Source organism: Lissotriton helveticus, chromosome 8, assembly GCF_964261635.1.
Source record: "Lissotriton helveticus chromosome 8, aLisHel1.1, whole genome shotgun sequence".
NCBI lineage: Eukaryota > Metazoa > Chordata > Amphibia > Caudata > Salamandridae > Lissotriton > Lissotriton helveticus.
This window is the reverse complement of record NC_136069.1, coordinates 1053748167-1053764489: the sequence shown is the minus strand read 5'-3', so window position 1 is coordinate 1053764489 and position 16323 is coordinate 1053748167.

Sequence of the window (16323 nt, the reverse complement as noted above, 5' to 3'; positions counted from 1 at the left end):
TTCCTCAATATGCGAATGATGCCCCAACAGGTAGAGATGGTCCTGTTTACCTGTTGACACATACTGAGGGTAGGATCGATCACTACCCCAAGGTTTTTGGCTGATGAAGCAGGGGCAGGACATGCTCCCAGTGAGTCTGGCCACCAGTCGGCTGACCATATCTCCTCCTTACCTCCAAACACCATCACCTCAGTCTTCTCTCCATTCAGTTTCAGCGAATTGTGAATCATCCACTGTCCGACTGCCTCCATACAAGATCTAAAATTGGAGGCAGTCGAAATAACTGACTGGGAGAGAGAGACGAGGATCTGCGTGTCATCCGCATAGGAAACTACCTCCATCCCAAAAGATCTAATTAGTCTGGCAAGAGGGGTCACATAGATGTTGAAAAGGGTCGGACTTAACGCCGACCCCTGAGGGACCCCACATTGCACAGACAGGGATGGAGATAGAAATTTACCCAGCTTCACTCTTTGCTCTCGTTGATCGAGGAAAGAGGTGAGTAGAGCTAGTGCCTCCCCCTGAACTCCAATCTCCCTCAGGCGAGATGTTAAAACTGAGGGAGAGAGGGTATCGAAGGCGGCTGTAAGGTCTAAAAGGATCAGGAGGGAGGTCTGTCCTCCATCCACACACATACGGATATTATCCAGTACTATGGTGAGGGCAGACTCGGTGCTATGTTCCCTCCTGAATCCATGCTGGGAGAGATCCAAGCAGCCCGAATTTTCCACAAAGGCAGCGAGATGTTTATTCAGATGTGTCTCTAACATCTTCGCAAGGGCTGGGAGCAGTGAGATGGGACGGAAATTCTTTAATACCCCAGGGTCAAGAGAGGGTTTCTTGAGTAAAGGTTTTACTACTGCATTTTTCCACTGCTGAGGAAAAGTACCCTCCCTCATGGCCCTATTCATGATGTCTACAAGGGGGGGCAGAAGAGAATTCCTACACTGCTTTAGGATCTTAAGCGGGCAGACATCTAAAGGAGAGCCAGATTTAGTTTTGTTAAGGAGCATCTCTGCATCCTGTAAAGAGAGAGAAGGGAAGGAATCCAGTCACCCCGTCGGTGGTTTCTCCGAGAGAGCAAGGTCCAGGGCAGCAGGGACAGTGGGCTTGGAGGTACCAAATCTCTGTGACTCCAAGGCGGTATAGATGTCCAAGATCTTAGACTGAAAAAAGACAGCTATGTTATCACAGAGCTCTTGTGACGCAATCACTGGGTCAGGAGTCTGGAGGGTAGTAAGGGAATCCGCTATCCTAAAGAGCTCTCTAGGAGAGGAAAGTGAGGTAGTAAGGGCCGAAAGTATTCTTGTTTTATCCTGATAACTTCCAGCTTATACTTTCTTATCAGGATCTTATGGGCTTCCTTGTCCCTTAAATCCCAGCTGGTATGCCATAAGCGCTCCTGTCTCCTAGCTTCCTGTCGAAGGAATCTCAAATGCTCCGAAAACCACGGGGCTGAAGGTCTTTTTCTAGCTGAATAGCACAACCGTGTGGGAGCCAATACTTCCAGAGCCTCTGTAACAGTCTTTTCATATTGTAGAACAGCCGACTGGACATTGTCCCCCTGGGATGTAGACAGGCTAGATATCCAGGGTATAAAGGAACTTTCCGTGATGTTGTTCAGGTTCCTACGTAATTCCCTCTTACTCGGAATATTTCTGAATCCATCCGTGGTGGGACAAGACACATTAAATGGTACGGCTAGGTGATATGACCATGAGAGAAAAATGGGGTCTTTTACCGTCAACCTCCGATCGTTGGAAAAGATCCCATCGAGCGTATGCCCTGCTCGGTGGGTGGCCCCTTTCACCAGTTGAGAAAGTCCACAGGCTGACATAACATCCAACAGGGAAAGAGTGTCATGGGTCTCCAGCAGCTCGAGATGGAAATTAAAATCTCCCAGAACCGTTAAATTCTCACAACCAAAATAGGGTTCTAGGACATGGAGCAGCTGCTGTCCAAAGTCGGCTCTAAGGCCTGGAGGACGATAACCCAACAACCCATTGAATGTAAATTTATGGAGGCCTGTCAGAGAGAAATAGAGTGCTTGGAAGGTGTCCTTAGAGTCTTTCACTGGTGTAATGAGGCAATGGAAGCAATCCTTATAGAGAATAGCTAACCCGCCTCCTACCCGGCCCGTTCTGTCCTGCCGTGCCAAGCAGTACCCTTCAGGGACTGCTTCAATAAGGTCAGGGCCAGAGGAGTTCTTTGCCCATGTCTCCGTAACAAAGACCAGAGACGGCTTCCTGTCAAGTACAAGCTCCTTAAACGAAATGTTGTTTTTGATAAGTGAGCGAGCATTGACAAGAATGCAGTCTTCTTGCAATGCATTGGCTCCTACATAGGCCTGAGAGTCTGATAAATGAATAGAAGGAGGAAGGCTAAAGCCTCCGGAGCCTGCCAAAAAACAGCCGCAACGAGGGAATGAAAGAAGGTCGTCAGGGGAGTTTTTATGAAAACAAGAAATTCCTGAAGGCTTAAGCCGTAGCATCTCCTGTAACGAATACTTAGAGGGCGGGGGACCAACCTTATCCTGACTAGCCGTCCCCCGTCCCGCCCGTCTTTGGCGCGGACGGGCGCAGATGGGCTGGACTCTGGCGTGACTCCGGCGTGGTTACGGCGCACACGCTGCGCGACTAGCTGCGCGCCATGAGTCCGGTTTATATAGGGCTCTAGCCAGTCCACCTGACAGCTAGAGCGCCGAGTAGTGCAGCGCTTTCCCAAACCCACCCAAGATGGCGCCCACCAATCTCCAAACGCGAGGGTCAGGGCCGCCTGAATAACGGTGAAGGCACAATTAAAGTGCGGCAATGCGGACAGTGAGTAAAACCAGGGGGTAACTGTGCGCTAAATTAATACTAAAATAAAAGACAAAAACGGGGAGTTAAAAGCGCTAATGCGTCTTTAGAGCGAGCGCAATGCCAAGTTGAATAAAGCCACAAAATACGCTCCTACCTCCAGCCTGTTTTATAGAAAATGCCAGGAACTGCCTCTAGCCAGTCCACCTGACAACTAGAGCGCCGAGTAGTGCAGCGCTTCCCCAAACCCACCCAGGATGGCGCCCACCAATCTCCAAACGCGAGGGTCAGGGCCGCCTGAATAGCGGTAAAGGCACAATTAAAGTGCGGCAATGCGGACAGTGAGTAAAACCAGGGGGTAACTGTGCGCTAAATTAATACTACAATAAAAGACAAAAACTGGGAGTTAAAAGCGCTAATGCGTCTTTAGAGTGAGCGCAATGCCAAGTTGAATAAAGCCACAAAATACGCTCCTACCTCCAGCCTGTTTTATAGAAAATGCCAGGAACTGCCTCTAGCCAGTCCACCTGACAACTAGAGCGCCGAGTAGTGCAGCGCTTCCCCAAACCCACCCAAGATGGCGCCCACCAATCTCCAAACGCGAGGGTCAGGGCCGCCTGAATAGCGGTGAAGGCACAATTAAAGTGCGGCAATGCGGACAGTGAGTAAAACCAGGGGGTAACTGTGTGCTAAATTAATACTAAAATAAAAGACAAAAACGGGGAGTTAAAAGCGCTAATGCGTCTTTAGAGCGAGCGCAATGCCAAGTTGAATAAAGCCACAAAATACGCTCCTACCTCTAGCCTGTTTTATAGAAAATGCCAGGAACTGCCTCTAGCCTGTCCACCTGACAACTAGAGCGCCGAGTAGTGCAGCGCTTCCCCAAACCCACCCAAGGTGGCGCCCACCAATCTCCAAACGCGAGTGTCAGGGCCGCCTGAATAGCGGTGAAGGCACAATTAAAGTACGGCAATGCGGACAGTGAGTAAAACCAGGGGGAAACTGTGCGCTAAATTAATACTAAAATAAAAGACAAAAACGGGGAGTTAAAAGCGCTAATGCGTCTTTAGAGTGAGCGCAATGCCAAGTTGAATAAAGCCACAAAATACGCTCCTACCTCCAGCCTGTTTTATAGAAAATGCCAGGAACTGCCTCTAGCCAGTCCACCTGACAACTAGAGCGCCGAGTAGTGCAGCGCTTCCCCAAACCCACCCAAGATGGCGCCCACCAATCTCCAAACGCGAGGGTCAGGGCCGCCTGAATAGCGGTGAAGGCACAATTAAAGTGCGGCAATGCGGACAGTGTGTAAAACCAGGGGGTAACTGTGCGCTAAATTAATACTAAAATAAAAGACAAAAACGGGGAGTTAAAAGCGCTAATGCGTCTTTAGAGCGAGCGCAATGCCAAGTTGAATAAAGCCACAAAATACGCTCCTACCTCCAGCCTGTTTTATAGAATGCAAACAACTGGAACAATGCTGTACCGACCATCAGATATGTTCATTTAACATTAGACACTAGGGGGCCCATTATGATGTCGGGCGGATTGCCCCTGCCAGGCTGGCGGTCCGCCCGACATCCACACTCGTTTTCCTCCCGCCATATTAGTATGGGGGGGGGACATCGGCGGACGGAAAGACCGTCCGCAGCTTTTCCGCCCCGGTCGCCTTGCGGCCGCTGCGGAAAAGTAATATTATGGTGGCGGCGTCTATCAGACACCGCCAGACATATTATGATGGTTGTTTTTATGTGCCTTTCCGCGGCGGCGATGCCGCCACGGAAAGGCATGCGGTCTTCACTCTGGGGGCCCCCTGCGGGCCCCCAGAGTGAAGTATAGGTGGGGGTGCACACAGGGGGTACCTGTGGTACCCCCCTTCATTTGCATTAACAACTGCTTTGTCAATGCAAATGCTAAAATGCATTTTTAGCATTGTGGCACCGCCCGCCACAATGCTAAAAATGCAGGATGTGCCCGCCACTGTGGCAGGCACATCCTAATACTCCCCACAGGAGCCCCGCCCTTATTGCGGGCGGTCCCGAATTCCGACAGTCATCCTAATGACCCTCTAAGAGTCTTATTACCGAAGCACCGCAGGACTGTGCGCTGCATTGCACATGTTGCAGTCGGGTCACCACTGAACTGCTTCAACTGCAACGGATCAAGGATCCAATAGTGGACGCGCAGCGTCCTGAGACCAAATACGCCGGTGGTGCAGCAGCTATTAAGGAAAGACAAGGGTACCCCAATATGTGAACCTGGGGTGCTATAATGTTTTAGGAAAACAATGGTTCTGGTGTGACCAAAAGGTCCAATATAAAGAGACCATGTGGGGGACACTATGGGGCACATTAGGATGCCGGGCGGGCTTTGCCCGCCCGCCACCCTATCGGAAAATGGGACCGCCCGCCTTAAGGGCGGGGGTCCCGGGGGTGCCATTAAGATGTGCCCGCCCCAGTGGCGGGCACATCCTGTATTTTCAGCATTGTGGCGGGCGGTGCTCTCTGCACCGCCCGCCACAATGCTGAAAATGCATTGCAGCATTTGCATAATGAAAGCGGCAGGCACCGCGCGGTGCCTGCCGCTTTCATTATGCAAATGCAGGGGGGTACCATAGGTACCCCCCCCATGTGCACCCCCCTAATGTGCTTCACTCTGTGAAGTCCGCCTGCCAGGCATTGAAAAATGACCATTATAATATGGCTGGCGGTGTCTGATAGACACCGCCACCATGTTATCCCTTTTCCACCCCGGCCGCAAGGCGACCGGGGCGGAAAACAGGCGGGCAGTGTTTCCCACCGCCGCAGTCCCCTCCGCCATCGTAATATGGCGGGGGAATACAGGGAAGGATGGCGGGCGGATTGCCCCTGCCAGGCTGGCGGTGGCTACCGCCAGCCTGGCGGGGGCAATCCGCCCGCCATCCTAATGGACCCCTATGTTAGGATTGGAAACGATAATTAATATTTTAGGGAGCGGTAAGTAATATACAGAGGGACATGTAGGTCAACTTATGACTGTTATTTATTTAAAAAAAATAATAGTATTAAGGTGCTCACACTGGTAAGTGACAACAAGCGTGACGTGAAAAGTAAGGGTGACTTTAAAACAAAAAACATCGCAATTAACCCAATATTGGAAACTCCGCAAGAGTTTACATAATGTAAGGATTTGCTGTTGTAGGGGGTCGACGTGTTTTGATCTCTACTTGAGATCATCTTCAGGACATACAATTGGTGAGCAAGCTGAATTCGGGCCGGATAGGGCCGGCGCAGTGTCTGAGGAATGAAAAACCACCAAGAGAGGCAATATTCAAATTAAGGAGTGGTGGTGGGATTAATTCATCTTAGTTCCGACAGAGGTTAGTAAATGAGCAGGGTTAACTAGACGAGACAGTGAACAGCTGAGGGTGTTCTGCCGGTGGCGCGGAGAGCCTGTGTGAGGAAAATCGAGTTACAGGAATGAGTTGCCTGATACTTGAAGGGCTAAACAGCTGAGTCTGTTCCTTCGTAATCGCGCTGAACAGATAACTTAATGGTCCGATCACAGGGCAGAAAATGAAAACCTGGACGCGAAGAGAAGAGCATGTCCTGCTGCTTCAGTGGACGCGCTGAGTGCATCCACTAAGCAGCAGGACACGCTCTGTTCTTTGGAATCTCAATTTTACTGGTAGTTTTCAACCTGAGAAGAGGGTCTCTTGATATACTTAAAAATTAGCCTTTTAGCACAGTAAATTAAGTATCACCAGAAGTAGTTATCACAGTAACAGGTGCAGCCAGGATACTGCAATTTCAAACAAAGCATTCAGATCCAAATCCCAAGCAGACCTCAGGAATAATTCCATTCTAATTGCCTCAAATGATACTGCATTATGTCAAATACAGGTCTCCTATCTGGTGAATCTAGTGATTCTGAAGCTTGCTTACATCAGAAAAGCCAGATTGCTTTGCCATAAGTTGAGGTAGGTTGTACTTTTGCTAAATAGGACTACCTTGATGGTCAACACATATTAACTCTCACGAGGCACCATCAGACAGGACATCTTCCTAAATCTAAACAATCCAGAATCGACTCGTATCTCAAATCTCGATATCATATAGGCCCTGGACACTTTTGGCGGCAAATACCTCTAACATGTTAGAAGCCCGACATCATCTTGCTTGCCTGGAACCTAACTAACAACATTAGAACTGCTCGGATTCACCATGTTTTTTGTTAGAGTAAATCCGAAGGAAGTTCAAGCCCTGTTGCAAACTCATGGGACACCTAGTCATATAAAAGCACAAAATACCAATTTTAATTCGCCTACACCAGTGTGTAGCAATCCAATTTTTGGTGGGTCACGAAGGTCCAAGCAATAAATAAAGATGCCTTAAAATTGTGCACATTTTATTTCACATTTAACTTTTGCTGTGCTTCGAAGACAGAGGTCAAATTTCAGACTAAGCCTCCTGGCAAAATTGCTGGCTATTTTTTAACATTATGATTGGTGTTTATAAACTCCTTTCATTTAGTAGTCAGGGAAATAAAATTAAAGTGAACTATATGGCAATTTTGCTAAGGTACAGGGAATGTGGAAGGAAAGTGTAGAATGTCATTTTTTAGTAACACACAACAAAATGTTAATATATGTAAAGGAACTGTACACATTAGGGGCATATTAGCAAGAACCTCGTTAAAATTATTGCCGTTTTAGCGGCAAGAAACTGACGCTAAAACGGCGATAATGGGCTTGCCAATATGCTTTATAGAATTCCAATAGAAGCCCAGGTTAGATGTGGAAGACATTCTAACCTGGGCTTCTGTTGGAATTCTATAACGCATATTAGCAAGCCCATTATCACCGTTTCCGTTTCCTGCCGCTAAAACGGCAATAATTTTAACAAGGTTCTTGCTAATATGCCACTTTGGGTGTTAGGAAATAAAAAATGAATCACTTTTTTGAATTTCTGAAGTGTGAGTGAATCAAAGATTTTAATAGGATCAAAACAAATCAAGATGCTTTAGTTGGTGATGCACAAATGGTAAATATTCACAGAAACCAAATTTTTTACCATGTGGTAGAAGCCAATTCATTAATCAGGTTTCTTTTTTTAATAGAAATTCACTCTACATGCTTTTTGTACAGGTAGTCATGCTGTTAATCTTACAAAATGGGTTCCCTCTTTGGGTTTTAAATGCTTTGTATAAATTGTTTTACTCTCATCCTCTTTTTCACTTCTTTTATTTACCCTTCCAGGTTCCTTCTCCCTAACTCATCCTTCTCTTCCTTCCTTCCCCTTTTTTTTAGGGTGGGGTAAGATGTTTAGGCAACTCCCTACACCAATTGTTTTAAATACGTTTATTTCCCTTGCCAAGCTCTTCCTGTTATTCCAATTCTTTCTGGGTGCCCCTTCTTGCAACTTTTCTAATTTTCAAGGAATATGTTTTTACTTTTTCCTTCATCTTACATATGTCGCTGTTGTTGGACTTGTAGGATATGTTTCATAACTCATTAATGCTTCCTACCTTCTGGTCACCTCTTGTGAGTATTACACCACTGAAAACCTAGATAGTGGTTCACAACTCACCACTGTTTTCACCACTTTCTGTGATCACTTCTGAGTGCTCCATACCTTAGTGTTCTTCCTGTGCCCATGTTACTAGGTGCCCAGATATTCTTTTACGTACGATCTGTGTGACCGACTCACTTCAATGAAATATTGATTACTTGCCACGATTCTTCTGTGGAATTGTGGCAGATGGAAACTCATAACCCGTCAGAGTGTAGCTGCTGCGTCTGGGTGCTCTGAGTTTTGAACAGTTCAGAAATGCATAGCAGGCTAGTTCCTTGACTCTCACCACTCTCTGTCTCTCTTCCACCCCTTCTCCTTTCCATCTCCCCTCCATTCTACTCTGTCGTTCTTCTGGACCTTCTTCTTTCTCTCTTCTGCTCTTGATATGGCCAGGGGGTATTAAAGATAAAAAATCCCCCGACAGATCACAGTATCCCTTTTTTAGTGGAACTGTCAGGGATATTAAAATATGAAACTAGGTGGGGTCACCAAGAGTAGAGCCTAAGGCACTAGGGTCGTAGGACCATAAAACTCCTGGTGACCCCCCCGTTTAATATTTTAATATCCCTGACAGTACCACGAATAAAGTGATACTGGGATCTGTCTGAGGATTTTTAATCTTTAATACCCCCTGGCCATATCTTTTCAAGAGCTCCCTGGAATACGCTCGAGCCCACCCTGGATTTTAGGGGTCAGGGTGACCCGATGATGAAGCATGACACTTATAGAGTGTGTGAGGGTAATAAAAACAAAAGGAATGATTTCCTTCCCCACCATCTAGTGGGTAACAACTAAATAGCTTCATTACCATCTTCTCTTTTTCTACTAACCTAGTTTAATTTAGGCACTCACAACTGCGTTTACGAGCTTCTGGGGTACCTTATGTGGAATAGTACTTCATGATTTGCCAACATCAGTTAACTCCACTCTATGTCGGTCTGATTTTTCAAAGCTCACACTCATGTTTCTTTGACCATGGAATTGTTTAATTTAAATTGTATTATGCTCTTAGATTTAAGTGGAAGACTTCCAGTTCCATGATATCAGGTATGTGTTTCTGTTATTTTGTTTCTCTATGAATTTACATACTACAACTGATACAGAGATGCATGTTCTTGCCCTGTAGTTTAGGCAGGATTCTCATATAGCATGACCACCTCAATCAGGTAATTACAGACACTGTCACCAGTTCTGAAATTTACACTTGCCAATTTTTAATTTCAGGTGTGTTAGTCTAATTCAATAGAAGCAAATTCAGACTACCACACCCAGAGAGCACTATCCTTCCACACAATAATCCAGGACTGGAAGCAACATTCATAATGATCTGGAGGTAGGTGGTCGCTCTGCTCTCATATAGCCCTCTTCTCAATCCAGATCAATTATATAGATACAACCAAATATTGGTGAGCACACAACACATTTCTATGGCAGAATGACCCGGTTCAGATGTCAGTTGCTCTTACCTGCAAACCTCATGGAGGTCAACTTTTCATGGTACGCTCATTTAGAATGCGTACCAACCTTCCTTGTGAGCCCCAGTTAAGATTTGTAACCCAAAGGTTACCTCTATTAATGTTGTCAAATGTTGTAGAGAATTCTGCATTTGTACAATTCAGTGTACCCACGCCAATAACAATTGACAGACCAGGGCCTATGCCAACATATAGTACACCATGGACATCTCAAAATCGAACCATGTTTGTGACTTGAGGATGGGTTTACAGCAATTCAACCACTCCAGAAAATGAACTCAAGGGACTTTAGTAAAACATTTTAGTGGGCAAAGCATCCGTAACAGGCAATAATTCACAGGTAAGTTCACATTTTACATCTTATACAGCTAGAACCAGACCCATAGGGCAGCAGAGTGCTGTATATCATGATTCTGGGCAAAAAGGCTACAATTACAGAGAAAATGAGACATAAGATTAAACAATATCAATAAGCTGTATAATAGGTGCTAAGACCAATGGTCTTTACTTAGCATGGGGTCTACCTGTAGAGAGGGCAAAGTGATGAGGTCACCTCAGTGTTGAAATCCCTCTTTGGCTGAATGACAGTGAGGTTATGATTGGAAAAAAGCATGAAGAGTGGGACTTTATGCACTTGCTGCCCAATAAATGTTAGGTGCATTAATATTTTGCAACCTTTCACTCTTGATATTGCTAGCATTAAAAGCAAGGCCCTAAGAGAATGTTTAAAAAAGCTACTACACTGACTTTCATACCAGCTTTTCTCCACTACGAAGAGCTCAATGTAGCATTCAGAACAATGAAAATCACCAACTGTCTGATCCCATCCAAGACAACTTTCAAATTTGAGCCTGTTGGAGGGAATTTCACAGCCCTGTCATATAGTAATATATTTTATGCAGCTTTCAACTTTAGAGACATCTAGGGCCCGATGTAGGTAATTCTTATTTACCACTTCTTAAATACCGAATTTTACCGATTCGGTATTTAAGAAGTGGTAAATATGAAGGGGGAGAGGTAGGTATTTCCAGATGTGTAATTACCGAATCTTTAGGATTCGGTATTTACCGAATCTGGAAATACCGAATCCGTATTTCCTATTGATTCCTATGGGCTGTGAAGCCCATAGGAATCAATGGGCAATACCGATTCTGTACTTACAGAATCGGTAAATACCGAATTTCTCAAAGGTGCAGGGGGTGTCACTTTGACACCCTCTGGCCCCCCCAAAACAAGCTCGGGTGCCATGTGGCAGGCATACATGCCCCAAGGGCAGGTCTGCCTGTCATATGGCAGAGGTGTGCATGCACACATGTGCATGCACACTGGAATCGGTATTTTACCATCAAATTGGATTTGATGGTAAAATACCGATTTTGTAAGGCTTGTGGGACTCAGAAGAGTCCCACCTACATCTCAAATTTACAGAATCGGTAAAAATACCGATTCGGTATTTTACAGAATCGGTAAATTTACCGATCGGTAAATTTACCGTTTCTGTTAAATTAAGGGCCCTACATACCATTTCTGAAATACCGGTCGGTAACGGCCGAAAATACCGATTTTCGGCCGTTACCGACCGACCTACATCTGGCCCTAAGTGGTTGGTGCATTATTGTATTACCCTCTTCACTGGACTGCTGCACATATATCTGCAGTTCTACTCCCTCCAACCAGATTTTGGACTGTTGAAACACTGAAAAAGAAAATCAAATCAATGCGTTTGAGTTAAAATTCCTTTATTAGGGTTCTTTAAAGAAAAAATGTTTATTTGCTTTTATTAATTTAACATAAAATCAAAAGAAAAGTCATGAATGCACGATACAGTCTGGCAGTTGGGCAATCACAATTGACATAGAACAAAAAGTACATCTACATTTCCTCTGAAAGAGAACAGGTTGTTAGATTTCAACACAGTGCATATACATACGCTAAGGTCAGAACCAGCTGAATCCCCTACAACAAGGATAGGTCTGGTTTCGCCATCTTCAGGACACATTCCCTGCTCCAACCTCTGCGAAGGGCAATTCCCCCTCCTCATCGCCCAGTTCCAACCCATAATAATTTATTTATAGCGCCCATATCTTTCAGAACTTCCGGAGTCAGTCTCTCACCTTATGGGTCACCCTCTCTGCGACCATATATAGGCCCAGGCTTGCTCTCCATTCTTCAAGTGTAGGGCGTTGGTGATAACCCCAGTGTTTAGCTATGTCCCTCTTGGCAACCACCAGCCCCAAATTAGTCAATATAAGTTTATGCCTTGTCAGTTCTACATCTGTGGGGATCCCTAGTATAAGGAATTTTGCGTCTAACTCAAGTTGGGCCTCATTTATTCTGTTAAGTTCCTGCAGTATCCTACCCCAGTAAGTTTGAACCCTAGCGCATTCCCAAAGGTGGTGTATAAATGTGCCCTGACGTGTGCGGCATCTGAGGTAGTCAGGTTTATCTGCTCTCCCCATGGAATGGAGTTGTGCCCTGTCAAAGTAGGTCCTTTGCAGAATTTTATATTGAATGAGACATAGGCGCAATTTAATTGCGGCTTCTCGCGGGTGCATAAGGGCTGCTTCCTAGTCGATATCCTCTAGTGGACCTGTGGTAAGTTCCCATTTAGTGCGAAGAGGGCCAAGTGTGTCAGGCATATTGTTGATCAAAGTGTTATAGGTCAGGGAGATGGCCTGAGCCTCAATCTCCTCCTGCAAAAGACTGCCTTGTTATGTTAAGGCCGTACTTTTTGAGCCCACGGCTACCCCAAAGGGTGTCCCGGCGCTTTGGCAAAGAGACCTGAAACCTGAAATCACAGAGGCAACAGCACCACAGTCGCAGTGATTACGCGGAAAAGAGCATGGTCTTCAGCTCTTTCCTAAAAGCCAGGAGACTCTTGGCTTTGCGTAGAGAGAGAGGGAGCTCGTTCCAACAGCGAGCTGCCACAAATTGAAAGGACCGTTCTCCCATCCGGACACGTTTAGCCATAGGCACCTCCAATTTAGCCAAATCGGCAGATCGCAAAACCCTCCGCGGCACATAGAAAGCGATCCGCTTTCTAATGTAGTTGGGACTGATAGAATGAAGGGCTTTGAAGGCCAGCGTAAGAATTTTAAACCTAATTCTTTTTGAAATAGGCAACCAATGCAACCTATTCAGAAGCAGTTGGGCGCTGGCTCTCCTAGGCAGGCCAAAGATGGCTCTGGCCGCCGAATTTTGGACAATTTGCAGTCTGGCTAGGAGGTACATAGGCAAACCCGCAAAAAGCGCATTAGCGTAATCTAACCTAGATCCCACTAGCGCCTGAACTACTGTCTTCCGGTATTGTAGGGAGAGCAAAGGAAGAAACTTCCTCAACATCTTGAGGATGCCAAAACATTTCCCGGATATCCCCAAAATGTGGGGGCGGAAGGAGAGATCATCATCAAACATCACTCCCAGATTTTTCTTTCCAATGGGGCATATTCCGGCAGTGTATGTGTGTCTAATTCCTCCGCCAGCCAAGCATGCTTCAGTTAAAGATAGGTGTAAGCTTGATTATCATGTAGATGATATGTGGCTTGTAGCCAGGTGAATGGGGCCAATGCATCCGCCTGCAGTACCTACCCTACCTTTGAAATCCCTATTCAATCCCACTGTTTGAATCGTCTTAATTTCCTAATTTCAAGCAATCTAGCTACTTCTGACAGTGGGGTCTCCCTTATTGGTTTCATATCCCATTTCATTTGCTTCTCAGCACTTTTATATGCCTCCAGTACACGCTGGGTAGCAGGCAGGAGTCAAGTACTACCTTTGCCCCCATAGATAAAGTGTAAATGCATACGGTCTCTGAATTGTAGCCTTTCCAACCTATAGGTGGGATGGTCCCCTGAAGCGCGGTTCCATTCATTAATACAATGAGATGGGCCACTCTGTAGTAGTCTCTAATATCCACTAGTACCTTGTTGAATCGGCCAACCCTGCGAGATCGCCCCGTTAACTCGGACTTTAGCCTCAGAAGCATTATACAGGAGTGCTAACCAATCTCTAATGATGTGGCCGAAGCCAAACCTCTGCAGAGTGCATCTCATGAAGGGCCAATGAATGGTATCAAATGCCTTCTCAGCGTCTAATGAAAGGAGCAGGTGAGGACTTTCCCGACACTGAACTGTGGCCATCCAATTGGCCAAGCGTCGTAGGTTCAAACGCGTGGCTCGCTTAGGCATGAAGCCAGATTGGTCCCTATAGATCAAGGGGGTAATAACAGCCAGAAGCCGCGTCGCAAGAATGGTACCTCCCTACCTCATCCACACCCCTCCCGCCCAAAACATCTCTCCTCCCTAACACCTCCCCGTACACCAACACAACGCATACCTCCTCGAACACCAGCCCACGCACCCACCTACACACGAATTCCCTGGTCAGCCATTCACCTCTGACTGCCGCCCCCACCTCCACCACCTACCTCACGATGGACATCATCATGGCCACCCTTACTCAGATCAAAGAAGACATACACAACATCAAGGAACTACTCGCCACCCACCCCATACACCCTGCACCCACCTCCCCTCTCAACTTGTCCCCTACCCCTCCAGCTGACTCCCTCACTCAACACGCCCCAAACCGGGCGTCAATTACTGCCCATAGGCGCAGCAATTGCCCTCGTCCCCCTCGTCATCCCTACAACCCCTCACACAACTACACCTCCCCGCCCAACGGGTCCCCTCGTCCCCCTCGTCGTCCCTACAACCCCTCACACAACTACACCTCCTCGCCCAACGGGTCCCCCACCCTTCCGACTAACTCTCTCACTCAACTCTCCCCCAACCTGACCTCACTCCCAGCTAGCAATCGCAACAACCGCCCTCGTCGCACCCACAACTCTACTTCTGACCGCGACACACTCACCCTTCTCCGCTCCTATGACCCAGCCCCCCAAAATAACACAACGACCCCACACCTCAACATTCCCACGATACACTCAGACCCCCCTCACTAAACAGCAGATTCTCCATCCCCAATAACCTTAGAAAAGTCCCTCTCTCTCTAGAACCGTCTACCACTCTCAACACACCTCGTCTCAAATGCACTCTCCTCAACTGTAGATCGGCCTCGAAACACTCTGCCGCTATATCTGATCTCCTCTTATCAACGGACCTTGACCTAATCATCTTGACCGAAACCTGGCTAACTGAATCTTCGACACCTATAATGGACATTCTGGTTCCTCCCAACGACCACATTATCAGGCTAGACAGAGTAGGCAAATTAGGTGGTGGAATCGCATGCATCTACAGGAATAATCTCTCTGTGCAGAAAGCCAATTCTACCTCCCTACCATCCCCAACAACCTGGGAATACATCTGCCTTGACATTATCAGTGAGGGCAAACTGATATGCTCTCTTCACAGCATCTACCACCCACCCAGGGACAACTTCACCTTTTCCCAACAAATCATGGACATGATCACAACCAATTCCGGACGGCAGCACACCCAAATATACCTTGGTAACTTCAACCTCCACTGGAATGATCGCAAGGACGCGGTGGTAAATAGTCTTAAAAACTTCCTCGATGCCCTCAACCTAACCCAAATATGCAACAGCCCGACCCACGAGAAAGGTTCTATCCTCGACCTGATCATCTCCAAAGAGGAATCTATCCAACTCGACTCTATCCAACCCTGTGACTGGTCAGATCATCATACTGTCACATTCTTTATCAATGAAAAAGTTAACCCGGCTCAAGTATCCAAACCCAAAGTCTGGAAAAGAGACATGAAAAAACTCAACCCAGGCTCTCTACCCCCTAACAGGTGCAATCTCTTACTGCCACCGACAGGCGATACGGAAGTTCAAACACTGACTGACCACTAACTCAACGCTATGACCTCTATAATAAATGAGGCTGCTCCTATGCAGCTAAAAAGAGCCTCTACTAAAATCTCTAATCCATGGTACGACGGGAGACTCAATGAAGATAGACGAGACATGCGATTGGCAGAGCGTACCTGGAGATCAGCTCCCTCGGCAATGCACCTAAAAAATCTGAAGACAAAGAGAAACGCCTACTTCAGGAAAATAAAACGCTCAAAATCAGACTTCTTCAGCCTCCAGCTCGACCAAGCAAAAAACCGTCCGAGAAAACTGTTTGAGCTAATCAGATCACAATCCAAGGATCAACCCCAACCACTCATCACTGCACGTGAGGCACCATCCTGTGAAGACTTCGCTGCTTTCTTTACCCAAAAAACTGACAACATAAAGAGCGATCTCCTCATTGACGCAAGCCTCTACTCCAAACCCCAGTGCCTAGCAGCCACTGAACCAAAAAACAATGCAACATGGTCAACCTTTGGCACATACTCAGAAGAAGAAATTGGCAAACTGCTCAGCACCCTGAAACTATCCAATCACCTCACGGACCCCCTTCCTGCTGCAGCAGTAAAAGACTTTACCCCCTTTCTTATCCCTCTCTGGACTAAAATTATCAACAGCTCTCTCCAACAAGGAAGCATACCTGACTCCCTAAAAGTT